General features: G+C 34.2%; 1 long non-coding RNA gene across 2 annotated transcripts in view; it reads right to left on the minus strand.

Annotated features, from left to right (window-relative positions):
• The window catches only part of LOC143399496 (uncharacterized), an 87,137-nt gene that overhangs the window by 53,661 nt on the left and 16,469 nt on the right, over positions 1-17,007 (minus strand). The window lies entirely within an intron of this gene.

Here is a 17,007-nt window from a genome sequence, read left to right on the forward strand (position 1 = left end):
GAAAGTATTCTCTCTGAGAACTAGATAAGACAAGGATGCCCTCTTTTGCCACTTTTATTCAACTATAGAAAGTTTTTAATAAAGTTATAATTTTTTTCAGTGAATCCAAAATTAACAGTTTTTCTGTAATTACCTGGAAGATTAATTGGGGTGGAATAGTTTATTTTCCCCCAAATTCTCGGATAAATTGAATGAGAATGAAATTAGAGAAAGCAATAGAAAATCAGTCATTTCAAGCAACTTCCCTAAAATGAATAAATTTACTTTGAAAATTTGTGGGATATAAATTCTTCACCATTAAAGTAGATTTTGCAAAATCCAGGCAAGGCATTTCACTCTTATAGCTTTCTTTGAAGATAGAAATACATCACAGCTTGCCTATTAGCATTTTTTTTTGTTTAAAGAATCATTGGGATTCATTTCTTCCTGTAACTTATAGCAGAAATAGGATCATTTTCTAAGCAGCATAATTAAGAATACTACTTTGAAAAGCCCAAGTGCTACTTCTGATATTTTTTCAAACTGAAAGAGTAGAAAACATCCACTGCACTATTGCTTCATCTTTTGGTTGAACTCAAGTTATTTTGACAGTCTCTCTTGCTTATTCCTCCTCATTCTGTAAATGTTTAATGTTTTCAGTTTCCTGTAATGTAAATGTATTATTAGAAACAACCTGATAGCAACATACACAGCAAATTTTGATAGGGCTGCTCAGCATGAGAGTTGAATTCTTAGGAGAAAAAAAAAATCCTCAACTGAATTTTAATGATCATTAAAAGGAAAAGTAATCCTCTGTCTGCCACATCAACGAATTATAAATTTCTTTCTGAATTTACTTTCAAATAGAACTGAGTTCTCAGTTCCTGGAAGGACGTGCTTAGTACCCAGCCTTATGTTAAGAAAGGGAAGTGAGCATTCTTGTGGAGTCTATGATTCCAACTGATTTTGTTGTCTACTTTACAGGAGAAACTTAATCTTAGTAAGAATATATGTTGCTATTTTGCAGCAATGCAATTGCTCACTACAGCTACTGCTCAGACTTTAGAGGGTTCATCAAGTAATGTAGAGTGAAAAAACAGAATTATAAGAGAAAGGAAATTTGCCAAACATCTATCATAGTTATCTAATAAAAAAAACTTCATAGATTTTGGTTCCTTTCCCTACTCCTTAATTTTTTTCTCCTTTGTGTAATTACAAAGTATGAGTATTTATTTCCTAGATTTTTTTTGACCTTTTGTTCTGTTTTGTGTCTGAGAAATGAAAGGGTAGGAAGGGAGAACAACTGTGGTTAGTATTGGCTAATCACTTTGGAGGGGACTGCTATGTAGTGGGACAAGTTGGGAATGTCATAAGTGTCAGCTGAGTATGAAGTTCATTGGGAACACAAAGGGGGAAGCAGCTATGAATGTTTGAGATTAGATTGTTACTTTAATTAAATTGTTTCAAGGAGGAATAAATGTCTTAATACTTATGATCTCATATATATTTTAGATTAGTTATAAAAAAACAATAGTAACAAAAAAAATCAAAGATTTCTTCTTTGTTGGTTATGTTAATTCTCTTGACACCTTTATAAATAGACATTTTATTAAATTACTTTCTGTTATCCTGTTTAAGTGTGCCATTGGTTTCCAACAAGAACTCTATCACATTCTCCATTTTTATTTCTGTTGTTTAAATCTATTTCAGGAAGATAAAGAATCAGTGGGATTTATTATACATTCATCCTATATAACATGTACCTTATAATCCTATGAACTGACATGAGTCAATATTCCCCATTGATAAAGTATAAAAAAGTAAAGTGGGGAACAGAGAAACTATTTCTTTCCTAATTCAAATTTTTATTTAACAACAATAGTTGTTAAATAAAGCATAGTAAAACTGCAACATACTCCCACATTTTCCACAAAAATGACAGGATCACATGTTGACCTTGCTTTTCCCCATTAGTGGGTCATTTTTTACTCTCATAAAATCTCTTTGGCCAAATCCCCTGGCTTAGATGAAGACCTAGTGCTGATTGTAGCTAAAGATTGTTCATTACAGTACAAAAAAGTAGCACAGGTAAAGTCAAGGATGTCTTTTTTCCCTGGAAAGAAGAAAATCATTATGAGAAATGGAAAAGTGCAAAAGGAGTGTCCTGCAAAATGTCCGGAGGCTCAGGGTCTTGCTGGGATGAACATTCAGAATGCTTCAAAAGGCTGCCAAAACATTCCCATCTGGTGATTGCTAACCACTTTCCCTGACTCACATGGGGGTTAATAATACAACGAGAGAGAAAAAGCAGGCAGTCCCAGTATGCACTGAACAAATTGGGCCAAGAAAGTGAAGGACTTCTAGGAATATAAGTATTATTTTCAATCTTTTTTCAATTGAGGAATGAGTCTACTTCAATAACCATTATAATCCTCAACAATGACTAAAGATCCTATCGTAGACTTAGAGTGAGACGGATTTCTCTAAATCTATTACCTCCTTAGACAACATGAGGACTCCATTTATGTAACAGGAACTCTAAGTATCTCTGCTGTTTGTGAGGAATTGAAGCGCAGTGTGTACTACATGAAGTTAAAAATGAGTTTGCAGAGTCTCAAGATTTAAATTTGCCCACTTCAGTCCCCAAACCTGTGCTCTAATTAGTATACTAATAGCAAACCATGGAATTCGTAGATTTCCTGATCCAGAGTGACCTGTGTAAATAAGGAGTGGGATGGATTTGAAGAATGGATTCTTACAGAAATGAAAGGTGTTTAAGTGTAGTGGAGCAAGGCCCCCAGACTGGGATAAAACCATGAGGGAAACTACTGTAAAACATTTAATACAGGGCTGGGGATGTGGCTCAGGCGGTAGCGCGCTCGCCTGGCATGCGTGCAGCCCGGGTTCGATCCTAAGCACCACATACAAACAAAGATGTTGTGTCCGCAGAAAACTAAAAAATAAATATTAAAAAAAAAAAAAAAACATTTAATACATTTTGGTTTTTTTTCTTGCATTATGGTTAAAAATAAAACATTAACAACAACAAAAACAAAACACAACACTATTTGGTACATAACTTTAAATGTACCTGACCTTCATTTTAATTTCTAGTCTTCATTTTCTATCTTTCAGTAAGGGTTGTAACACCAGTTAGAGCTCTGTGGCAATCCAAGGAAATATGTCTTTACTGTACAGAAGTTCCTTTATCCTCAGGGGATATGTTCCAAGACCCTCAGGGGATACCTAAAACTACTGATGACTGAACCCTAGACATATGCAGATCCTCCTCAACTTATGGTGGGGTTTTCGACTAGATATACCCACCATAAGTAGAAAATATCTTAAGGTCAAAAACACATTTAATGCCCAACCTACTGAACATCAGAGCTCGACAGGAGTACAACAAACATTTATAAAGTTTTCCCCTTTTACTCATGTGTGGCAACTCTGTAGAAGCCATAACATGTTATTTTCTTGTACTGACATTAACCTATTTTGTTGCTTCTGAGAATTTAATTAGTTAAAAGAGTTGTGTCTCTGCACCTAGGAAACAGTGCCAGAATGTGTCTTTGAACTCTAAAGCTTTTAAAAATGAGACATGGTGGAAACAGTATACCTGGGACAAAAGGAAAGACATAGAGATTGGATTTATTTGTCTTTGGAGGGATGAGGATCTAGGTGGATTTTGCAGGGAAGCTTTTTCTTCTAATAGCAATCAAGAGGTACAGATGAATTGTTTGCCTTTAAGTCAGCCAGACTCAAATCTGTGCCTTCCTAATGGTTTTGCAGGGAGTGAGTTACAAAGCTAGAGTTAAATCATATCTGCAACTTGCCAAAAGAGCTTTTATAGACATTCCTAGGCCTTGCATTTTGGCTTTCATGATAGCATTACTATGTCAAAAAGACATTAATATTTTAATTAGACAATTTAAGTATGTATTTCATTCAGACATATTTATTTTGAGGCTGAGTAAAAAACCATATATTCTATGAAAGATTTGAAATATTTTTTCAAAATACACTGAAACTTAAACCCATTTTGTTCCTTTTCTAGTCACGGCAGTACCTTATTTCTTCTGTAAATTTTCCGTGAAAACCTACCACACTGTTAAATAAATTTTATATAGCAGTTACTAGTTGAAAAAATAGGTGTATAATAAAATGTCCTAACACCAGGAAATGGCTTTTTCAATAAAAAAATGATTTTATTCAGGTCTTTTTCACACTTCTGAATTCTCTAGTGTGTTTGTTGTATTTGTTTTTCAGATAACAGATCATTAATGCAGCTGTAGATCATTCTACCCAGAAAACCCTATTGATTTGGCTTCCCCACTGGGCAGAATTCAAATACTCTCTTTCATTTCCTTTGGAACAACAGCATATATTTACAGTTTGATTGGTGCCATACACTTCCATGTATCCCAGTCTCTAAGGAAAAAACCTTCAGTGACAGCAATTCTATGTCATGTTTCTTGCTACAGTTTTTCTCTCCAATTAGTTCACCACAAGCATTATTTTACCATTATACTATGGAAGCATTTTTGGGATTTCTACACTAGATATTAATTTGGAGAATATAAAAATAAGCCTTAGATTGTATATTTCTTTTTTACATCAAAATAATATACTCCTTTAAAATATCATAGTTTACAGGGATTATAAACTCAGTTCATTTTTCTGTTGTACCTATTTCAGGAGGCTCAAGTTTAGCTGACTTACAGGATAACAGAATAACATTCTGTGCTGATAAATTCAAGTTCATTGGTGAGATGTTTTCTTCTTCTAATCATTAAAAAGTGCCAACTGAAAGCAACTAAATTAATTCTAAATCATTGATAAAACAGTAATTTTAATGCAGGAGGACAAATCCTAATGAAAAGAGTACCCAGCAGATAGTAAACGTCCCGTCCACGTGAGGATCTGAAGCTGATTAACTGTATGAAATTAAGAAATTTGTATTGCAAAATGGAAAAATGGGATTACATCAAACCAAAAAAACTTCTGCATAGCAAAGGAAACAATAAAGTGAAGAAACAATCCACAGAATGAGAGAAAATACTTGAAAACCTTATATCTGATAAAGAGTTAATATCTAAAACATGTAAGGAATTCAAACAACCCAATAGTACAAAAACAGCTCAATTAGAAAATGGATAAAGGACTTGGGCAAATATTCCTCCAAAGAATCCATATAAATGGCCAATAATTACATGCAAAAATGTTCAGCATCACTAGTTATGGGAAAAACACAAATTAAAACCGCAGTGAGGTGTCTTACCTAACACTTGCCTGTAATCCCAACCACGCTGGAGGCTGAGGCAGGAGGATCATGAGTTCAAAGCCAGTCTCAGCAGATTAGGCACTTAGCAACTCAGTGAGACCCTGTCTCTAAATATAATATTAAAACAGGACTGGGGATGTGGCTTAGTGGTTAAGTACCCTGGGTTCAATCCCTGGTACCAAAAAAAAAAAAAAAAAAAAAAAAAAGATAAGGATTGAAGATGATTTAGAGAAAAGGGAACTCCCACATTGTTGTGGGAATGTAAATCAGTAGAGCTGTTATGGAAAATGTTATATACATGGAGCTTTCTCAAAAACCTAAAGCCACCGTAGAATCCAATAATTCTACTTTTGGATATATATCCGAAGGAACTGAAATATGTCAAAGAGCTATCAGCATTTCATTACAGCACTATGCACAAAAAATCAAGATACAGAAACAACCTCCTCTTCATCAGTGAATGGATGGATAAAGAGAATGTTGGTGTATACACAAAACAGAATACCATTGTCTCTTAAAAAGAGAAAATCCTGTCATTTACAATACAGATGAATGTGGAAAATATTATACTAAGTTTAAAAACCAGGCACAGAAAGTTATACTGCACAATTTCACCAATATATGGAATCTAATAAAGTGGAACTCAAAGAAGATGGGAATAGATTGATGGTTATCAGAAGCTGGAAGTGGGAGGGGAGGGAAGAATGAAGAGTTGTTAATCCGAGTACAAAGTTTCAGATCTACAGAAGAATCAGGTTTTGTGATTCATCATACAGCAGAGTGACTATAGTCAATAAAATAATGTATTGTGCATCTTAAAATAGCTAGGCATAAATTTCAGATGTCTTCACATAAAAAATGATAGGTAAACAGGTGGTAGATATTAATTGCTTGATTTAACCATACAACATTGAATAAATGTATCAAAACAAATGTTTATAATTATGATTTGTCAATCAAAACAATAACAATAATAAATTTAAAAATGATTATTTTAAAAGAAATTTACATTGCATGTGAATATGACAAGTTTCCTAAAAGGTAAAATTTATATTCTTACTTATCTGTCAGGATGTTTTAGAAAAAATGAAATAGATTAGGATATTTTTCTCCAGAAAGTCCAAACTCAAGGTAAAAATTGAAAGGATCTGAAATTTTATTTAGAAGTAAGCCCATCCAAAATCATATAAAAATATCCACTGGCTAAGCTTTTATATCATCAATAGCATTGGCCAGCAACTTGACAGAGTACCTATAAATTTCTGCTTATGTTCAATTTATTTTGTCTCTCTCGTCCTATAGCTGCCTAGTTATATACACATGATCTCTATTCCATTCTAAAAAGAATTATATGAACCTCATGATCAACACTGAGTATCAAGTTACATGATCTAGTAAAGAGAGTACCGAAATAATCTGAGTCATAACTTGTTTACCCCATGCCGTGATATTTACACTGACATGTCTACTTTATGTACAGAATTTTAGTTGCTTTGTGTTTATTAAGTAAACTGTATGCACGTGATTTGTAACTCTTCAATATCATTGTCATAATAAAAAACATTTTAATGCTAGAATTTGTACATTTTGTATTCATATTTCTGATTTTTTCAGCATATTATCTGTAAATTATATCCATTCCTAAGATAATGTTTAATTTGCTGAGAACACTGAGTTACCTCACACAAATGTACATCAAATTGACTTTACACCTGAATAAATGAAACAGAAATAATCTAATAACCAATATTAGCACAGCTTTATCTATTAGGCTCTGTCCTTGCTTGTACTAAATTGAATAAATCTGTGCTTTCCCTCATTTTAATTGATGATTCATTTAGAAAACATGAAAATGTAAGTTGTGTTGATTAGGTAGGGATAACTCAAAGCCGATTTGTCTTATCAAGATGTTAGTCATAGCCTGACAATTTTAGGTATTGCCTAACTGTGATGAAATAGCCCATTATGTATATATTAAAAAAAAAACCTCCGTGATCTCATGTTATATAATGTGAAAAGAGAATTTATAATTCAACCCCTACTTTCCTCCTTCCCTTCCTTCTAAAACATAAATATGGATATCACAAAGTGCAGAGAAAATAAAGATGAGCAATTAAGAAATTACTATGAAACACATATATGGATCCTGGCTAATTTACAATTTTTTGTGGGGGGTGTAACAGGGATTGAACTCAGGGGCACTCCACCACTGAGCCACATCCCCAGTCCTATTTTGTATTTTATTAGAGATGGGGTCTGAGTTGCTTAGTGCCTTGCTTTTTGCTGAGGCTGGCTTTGAACTTGCAGTCCTCCTGCCTCAGCATCCTTAGCTGCTGGGATTACAGGCATGCACCACCATGCCCAGCTAATTTATAAAATGATGGCCAAATCCTCAGTTTTCCTCGTGCCTTCATGATTCTAAAAAGTCATTAAGTGATAGCACTGGATCTTCACTTTGACATCCTGCCTGTCAAGGTGGGGCTGCATTCCTTCTCTCACCCACTTAAAATTGAATGATTTATATCCCATTCCTTCAGAAACCCATAGTCTGCCAAGTTTATGGTAAGATAATTTGTACTAAAAAGTTAATAGATGAATATTTGTGTCCTTTTATTTTTTTTCTGAGCCAAAATATTAAAGATCTTTAATACGGAAACCAAAAGATACACTATAGTTTTAGGAATTCCAATCTCAAAGGATAGATGATAAAAACATGCTTTTAACAGGGAGAGAAAAGATGTTCTTTGCTCTAATATCCAAAATTCTCAGTGTATTTTTTGCATCATTTTAAAGTCTATATTTCCATATCTAAGAGTATCCAAAACTCTCTTTAGTGTTGGCATTGCCTAAACTTTCGTTTATTTAATAAAATTTCGTTTACTTCATTGTTGCCAAAAACCCTGTGTCAGACTCTAGAGAGATAAAGATTCAGATATGGTTTCTATAATCTAGGACTTCACTGGGCAGTGGGATACAGAAACAATTGCAGTGAAGTACAAATATAATTCTGTGGATAATGCAAGCTGCTATGAGAGCATTGATATTGGAGCACTAATAACTTGAGAGTTAGGAAATTAAGTCACATGTAAATGGAGTTCGCTATGCTAACTAGTGCCTAGTGGACCCCTCAAACTACCTTTATCCTTGTCATTAATTTGTTTAGAGGTGTTGGGCCAGATCTAGGCTCTTGGAACACAAAAAAAGAGTAAGAGAAACAAAAAAGTTATCTCTGAGTTCTCTGTCAGTTTTATACCCAGCACAAGGTTTAAGAAGAAGGATTATATGGACAGTAGTAACATTTATTTTGCTGAATCTTTAGCCTATTATTTGGCTATTTATAATGTCTAACAGGTATTTGAGGTGTATGTAGCAATGTCTCCTGAACACATTTTGTTGCCTACTGTGTGGAATCTAACTTCTTTAAAGGTCCTTCCTCTGAAGATTATTTTAAAATTATTTTATTTATTTACTTTTATGTGGTGCTAAGGATTGAACCCAGTGCCTCACACATACACATACCAGGCAAGTGCTTGACCACTGAGCTACAGCCCCAGCCCTGAAGATTTTTATTCTGTAAGCTTCTAATGGAACTCAGGTGTGGCAGACACACTGTTGGTCACCAACTCAATGGCAGCTCTTCCCTTCTTTCTGATTTATCTGGCAATTTTATTAGCTGTTTAAATAAAATGTAGTGGACAGGTAGAAAATTGGCAAATAGAACTCCACAAGTAGATAAAATAATGAAAACTTCAGGTACTTACTGATACTTTTGGTTCCTCAGGATCAACTAAAGGGTCACACATTCAGCTCTGATGATTTTTTAAAAATTTTCCTATTTTTTCAAGCTTACAATAAAGTGGGACAGAAAGGGAATTAACAATAGTAGTGAAAAATGACTTCCAAACTGTCACCAGAATGGGGTGGGGGGAAGGCCTATTTAAATTAACTAGAATCAGGCAAGTAAGTAGACTTTCCATTTCCAGCCTGACAATTTAATCAGTGTCAGACTTGCCTTCCTTCTGTAAACAACTAGAAAATGGGGCACTGGCTGTGATCCCTGAGAAAGGAAAATCAAATGAGGGAAATCCAGGCTTTTGCCTGGGGGGACTTTCTGGATTATAGCAGCTCAGGGAGGAAAAACTAAAGCAGAGGTAGGCAGACTTTCTGAGTTTAAGAGTCAGAGATTAGAGTTGGGTGGGTTAGAGCAACCAAGAGAAGAGAGTTACACAAAACAGAGCTCCAGAAGCCTTCTCTAGACTTCCATTCTGCAAGTATGGGGCAAAACTCAATTTAAAGAAATATCAAAGATCCATAAGTTGAAGAATTCCCAGAATTCATACATGGTTGATAGACATTTGACTTCTAAATAGCTAGATTGGGAGATCTTTACTGATGACTTAAGATATTTGGTATGGTTGGAGCAGGATTGTATCTCAGTCGTAGGCATAAGTTAGACCTAACCCTAAAAGTCTTAAAACAAACTTAAAAACTCAAATTACTTTACAGGTAACTTTGACACAAGCCTTCCCTCCCCTACCACCAAATATCAAACTCTCTAATGAAGAAAATAAAATTTAAAGACTAAACACTGGAGCATGTTAAAATGTCTACCGTCCAATAAAATATTATAGGGCATGTAAAGAAACAAGAAAATGTACACACAAGAAGTAGAAAACTCAAACATTAGACATAAACCCAGATGTGAGAGAAATGATGACATTACCAGACAAGGACTTTGAAATAATGATTAGATACCTGCTGAGTGGTTTAAATAAACATGAAATATATAAGAGAACAAAAGGAAGATGTAAATAAGAAACAAATGAAAGAAAAGTTATTTTCACATTATTGTAAGAAATGCAATAACGGCGGCAAAATCTCAATGAAAGAGTCTAACAGTAGATTACATACCAATGCAAAGAATATCAATGAACTTGAACATATAGCAGTCAAAAGTCTCCAAGCTTGAGCAGAGATTGAAAAGATGAAGAAAAATGAACAAACTTTCAATTTTCTCTGGAATTACCTTGAGTGAAATAATACATATGTATGGCGAGTCCAAGGGAAAAGGGGTGGCAGAAAAGATATTTAAAGTAATACTTTCTGAATTATTTCTAAATTTGATGAAAACGATAACCCACATGTCCAACAATATCAATCAACTTAAGGAGAATAAAAAAATAAATCACATCTGACACAATAATCATGTTTCTAAGACCCTGAGATAAAAGAGATACATTTTTAAAGCAAAGAGAAAAAGAGATTAAGAATGAGGAGAAAAATTGAGTAATCACAGGCTTTTTGTCAGAAACAGGGTGAGCTGGAAGAAGATGTAGCATCTTAATTGAAATATAGAAAAAAACAAAACCCAAACCTGTCATTGTACACACATTGAAAATGTTCTTCAAAAATAAAACAGACATTTGTAGATAAACAACAGCTGATGTAAACATTCCCAGCATTCTGGCACCACAAGAAATTATAAAAGAATACCTTCAGGTTGAAGAAAATAATCTGAAACAGAAACATGAATGTACACAAAGGAAGGACGAGCAACACAAATGTAAATATGTGATAAACACAAAACACCATTTGATCTCATTTTTAAATTCATTTAAAAGAAAATTTACTGTTTAAAAGTAATAGTAATGCATTATGAAGTTTGTAGGATGTAATACAACCATAAAACTAGAACTAGAAGGGAAAGTAAATATACTGTTAAGGGTTTTACATTGCACATAAGGTATTATAATATTATTTGGAAGCAGTCTGTAATAAGTTTAAGAGGCTTAATATAAGCCCAGTACTCTTAACAAAATATAAAATGAATGAGAAAATGATAATGGTAGACAATTAAAAATATTTTTTTAGTTGTAGATGGGCATAGTATCTTTTATTTTATTTGTTTCTTTGTTTCTTTCTTTTTTTTTTTTTTTTTTTTTGTATGTGGTGCTGAAGATTGAACTCAGTGCCTCACCCGTGGCTAAGTGAACCCTTTACCACTGAGCTACAACCTCAGCCCAATGGTAGATTCTTATATTAAAAAGAATCCCAAAGAAGGCAAGAAAAATGAAAACAATGAATAAATCAAACAAATAATTCATGAACAACAAATGGTAGATTTAAACATCAACAATCGTGATAATAATTATACTAACTGAATGAGATATCTTGCTAGTTTAAAAGGTAGAAAACTGGGGCTGGGGTTGAAGCTCAGCGGTAGAGTGCTCACCTAGCATGCACGAGGCACTGGGTTTGATCCTTAGCACCACATAAACGTAAAACAAAGATATTGTGTTCACCTAAAACTAAAAAATAAATATTAAAAAAGGTAGAAAATTACTGAATAGATTACTTTTTAAAAGGCCTAATTGGCAACAATTAAAATATCAGACAGTTTAAAGTGAAATGTTAAGTGTAAACCTAAGAAAGCTAGAGTGGCTATATTAATAACACCAAAAGCATGCTTCAAGACAAAGAAATTTATCTGGAATACTTTATAGCAAAAATTGACAGAACTTATAAAACAGAGAAATGGATCTGCCAGACTAGTGGAATATTTCAGCACTCCTCTATCACCGACTGATAAAACAAGTAAGTGGAAATAAAAGACAGACATGGCCTGAATAATACTATCAACCAACTTGAGCTAACATATACACCTAAAAATAGAATCAAGAAAAAATAATTCAGGGGATAGGGAAGAATGAAGGAACTTTGTGTAGAGGGGAGTAAAGGGAGGGGTGGGGCTGTGGGGATGGGAAGGACAGTAGAAAGAGACAGATATTATTTCCCTATATCCATGTAGGATTACACTAGTGAAGTGACCCTGAACCATGTACAACCAGAGGAATGAGAAGTTGTGCTCCATTTGTGTACTATGTGCCAAAATGCATTCTACTGTAAAATAAATAAATTAATTAATTTAAAAAAATGAAATTCTTTCCAAGTATATGGACAGCTTCTAACATTGACTATATGATGAACCATAAAAATGTTAATAAATTCAGGCACAGTGGCCTACATCTGTAATCCCAGCCACTTGGGAGGATAAGGCAAGAGGACTTCAAGTTTGAACCCATTCTGTTTCTAAATAAAAAGTAAAAAGGGTTATGGATATAGCTCCCCTATGTTCAATCTCCAGTACTTAAATAAATAAATATGTTCAATAAACATAAAAGGGTTGAAATTGTAGAAAGCAGTTTTGAAAGCCAAAATAAAATTAAATGGACTAAATTATATAAAATTGGATATTAATAACTGAAAATATATTTTAAATGCCCATAATTTTTAAATTAAAAAAACATATAAATTGTGCATGGATCAAAAAAGAAATTACAAAAGAAATTATAAATATCATAAAAAGCAAAATATGGAGACTGGGGACATAGTTCAGTGACAGAGTGCTAACCTAGCCTGTACAAGGCTCTGGGCTTGATCCCCAACACTGCAAACTATAAATAAATAAATAACAAAATATAGTGAAACCCCTGTGCAGATGAAGCAATTATTAGAGGGAAATTAAATGTTTTTACTACAAATTAAGAAGTATAAATATATAAATACTACCCACTGTAAAAGAAGGAAGGAAATGATAAACCAACCAATAAAGGAAATTTTAAAAAACCAAAAATGTACAAAGAATTATTATAACAAAAAAAATATTATAACAAAAGTTATTTCTTTGAAAAGATTGATACAATAAATAAATCTCAAGAAATTTTGATTAAGGAGAAAAAGATTCAAATATTAATATTAAGAATAAAAGAAATACTATCGAATGAGGGAATATAATGAGCAGCTAACTATATGTAAAATTCAACAACATAGATGAAATGGTCAAATTCTTTATAAAATACAAATCACAAAACACACACAAGAAGAAAGAGAAAAACTGAATAGCCCTATAGGATTAATAAAGTTGAATTTGTAACTTAAAACTTCTGAGCAATGAGTACACAGGCCTGAGGGACTATACTATTAAACTCCACGAGACATTTAAGGAAGAAATAATACCAATATTTTACAACTCTTTTCCTACCTGGGCCGGTTCACCCCTCCTTAGGCAACCTGGTGGCCCCCAGCTCTGGCAGGTCAACATATTGATGCCGAACTTAGTGCGGACACCCGATGGGTATGGCACACTACAGCCCAGAACTCCTGGGCTCAAGCAATCCTCCTGCCTCAGCTTCCCGAGTAGCTGCGACTACAGGCGCGCACCACCGCGCCCGGCACAACTCTTTTCAACAATGAGGAAAGGAATAAACATTTTCCAATTTATTTAATGAAGTCAGCTTCACCCGAGAAAAATGCAAAAACAGAAAATACATTTTAAGAAAATAAAGCTATAAGTCAAATATCACTCACAGATATCAATATTCTCAGGAAATTTTTTTGACGAGTTAAAAACAGGCATAAAGGATATATATCACAGTTAAGTACAGTTAATTAAGGAACTGAAATTTTGTTCAATATCTGATAACCAATCAATGTAATTCACTTTTTCATCAGAATAAATGATAGAAATACAATCATCTTAATATATGTAAAAAAAAGCATTCAATGAAATTTAACACTTAATTCATGTTTACCTAGAAATAGAAGGAAATTTTTTAAATTCAATAAAGCATGTCTCTAACAAAATTACATAGTTAACATTACACTAGGTGGTAAAACACTGAATCCTTCTCAAAAAATAATATAATCACATTCTCCATGTCTATTTAACATTGTACAGAAGGTCGCCATTGTAATAAGGTGAGAAAGGACATAAAATTTGGCACAAAAGAAACACGTGTATCTTTTCTTATAAATAATCTGCTCATGTATAGAGAAAATTTTAATGAAACTAAAAACCAAATGGCATGACCTGGGCCTATAATTAATTCATGAATTTAGAAAATGTGCAGTCTACAAGAATGATATATAAAACAACTATGTATTAGCAATAGCCACTTGGAAAATAAAAGTTAAAAATAATGCCATTCATAACAGCATCATGAACGTACTTACAGATTAATTTTTAATGTGCAAGTTCTGCATGCTAAAATCAATGAAACTTTACTGAGGAAACATAAATAAATGGAGAGACATACACCATATTCAAGCATTAAATGACTTCAGATTGTTAAACCATCATTTCATCACAAATCAGTTTATAATTTTGTGGTTATCCTAATCAAATCCCCAGCAGGTTATTTTTTTTTTGTATGTAAATATTAACAAACAGTTTCTAAAGATATGTGGAGATACGAGGCCTAAAATTAGTTAAGTCAAAATAATTTTGAATAGAAGAAAAAGAAAATTTACTATAAAGCTAAATGTCTTATCTATTTTGTGCTGCTATATCAGAATATCTGAGACTGGATGATCTACAAAGAACAGAATGTGGAGACTAGGAAGCCTAAAGCAGAGGGGTTTATTACTGGAAAGGACCTTCTTGCTGTGCCATCCTTTGGCAGAAATCAGATGTGCAAAAGAGTGAGAGAGCATGCGACTGAGTTTGCAGCCTCGAGTCCTTTAATAATTAGCCGTAATCCATTCCTGCTGATAGAGTCCTCAGTATCCATACATCTCTCGTTTTGACCCACTTTCTAACACTGTTGCACTGGGGATTAAGTTTCTAACCCATGAACTTTGGAGAACACATTCAACCATATCACTAGATAACCAAGTGGTATTAGCACAAGGACAGGATATAAAATAGACCCATCAGTATTTGGCCAATTTGGACTTTCTCAGTCTGCTACACATACAATCCACTTTAAATGCATTCTCCAGACGCTATCATTTTTGTTGAGCTTAGACTATGGTACAGTTTTTGAAAAATAAAAGAAGCAAAATCAAAAACGGCTTGCTTCAGATTTCTGATTGTTCTCTACGGACAATTTTCACTTACTATAAGCTCATCAGCGTTCTTTCCTAGGAACACCAAATAGAACAGAGGAGAAAATGCTTAGGCTGCAGGACATTCTATTTTTGAAGAAGACAAAGGTTTGGAGGCCAGGTCATGCCATTTTCACTGAGTTGGCACTTTGCTCTAAATTGTCCCTAAACTATTGATGAGAATGTGGTAAACATCACACATTCTGTGGGTCACTCTGTCAACCTCATGAACCCTGATGTGATTTCCTTCAGCTTTTGCAATTCTTTCAGTTGGGTCTGTTTTCACTTTTCCATTGGCAACATTCTGTCCTGAGTCACACTGACCTTTGCCTGCCCTGAAATAAGGAGGGCTGGCTTGGCTGCCGCCGTGAACGTGGAGAAGTAGGATATACTTGGGAGGGCCCAGTCTGCAGTTTTCCCTAAGCATCATCTATTCATGAGAGATTACCTGCCCACGTCTTTGCATTATGCCTTCCTTAAGTCATTACTTTTATACTAAAGAAAAGAAGGTACAAATAAATGTTTCTGGTGTAGAGCCTGAACAATCCGTGGTTTTTCTGGCATTTCCTTAGCCTTTAGAGCATGTGTTCACCAGTTCAGGAGAAGAGGCCATAGCCTGACATTTGACTACACTCTGTAGTCTAGTCCTAAAACCTAGCTCGAGCATGCTTTACAAAATATCAATAATATGTTATCTTATGTATTAGTCTTTCCCTTTGGCCAAGAATTCAGAGGGATTTTGCCAGATCATCAGCTGCTCCAAGTATGCTGTCAAACCCACCATGGCCTAAATAAATAAGGCTTTTTAAAAATTTCCTCTCTTAAATTTTTTTATTTTTAAGAAAAAAGATGACAAATAAGATTAGCTAAATCATTAACTTATTTGTCTCTTTATTCATCCCATATGTTTGAAGGAAGAAAAGAAGTTGTTTGGTCTTAGGATCTGAATTCACAAAACCATAACTATTTCTCTCCTTTTATAAATGTTTCCCAAGCCAATTTCTGCCTTCTTCTAAAGGGATCATGCTGCAATTCACACAGGGACCAGTCATCAATCAGCTGACTAGGAGGGAGATTTCTAAAGGAGCAATCTCTGCCCATCTCACAGGAAAGAGCCTGTGAAGTATTTCCAAACCAAGGGTGCTGAAGAAACACTGTGCCAGCCAGTGGTGGTAGCCTGGTCTCCAGGGTTCTCAGGGTCTCCCACCGCTGGTCAGTGCACAGTGGACACATCTGAGTATTCCAGGGCTAGGTTTAGACATACACAGAATGGGACATGGAATGGAAACAAGGTGGAAATGGGAATACGTCAAGCAGTGTAAAAGCTTAGAAAATTCCTGATTAACTGCAAAGTATTACAGAGGTGTGCATGGTTTACATTAGGACACAAAGTAAAGAAAGCAATGTTATCTGTATTGGAGACACATTTAGGTTGCAAATAAGCAGATGTAAGATGGTCTGAAGATGGATCTTTCAAGATAGGGTAGTCTGCTGACTACTGTGCCCTTATATATCTGAGGTAAGTATGTCAGGGAGAGAACAAAAAAGAAAAACATCATGGAGACAAGAAATCCAAAGTGCCTGGAGATTTATTAGAAATCAGAGTTCAAGACAAGTGAGTCAGTAAAGATGTAGGTACTGAGCAAAGGAAACGGGCAACACATTTTATTGGGCTCTCCTTCAATATACATTTCTCAACAAACAAACATTTATAGGTGCCTAATCTGAATATATCGCTTTAGAGTATCCATCAAATTAGCGTCATTTAGATGATATAGATCAGTATCGTTAGATATTTGTTTAATGTAGAATGATAGGACACACACATTCCTGAGAAACCTTGTGTTATAAAAACAATA

The sequence above is a fragment of the Callospermophilus lateralis genome, chromosome 5 (assembly GCF_048772815.1).
Source record: "Callospermophilus lateralis isolate mCalLat2 chromosome 5, mCalLat2.hap1, whole genome shotgun sequence".
NCBI classification, from domain to species: Eukaryota; Metazoa; Chordata; class Mammalia; order Rodentia; family Sciuridae; genus Callospermophilus; species Callospermophilus lateralis.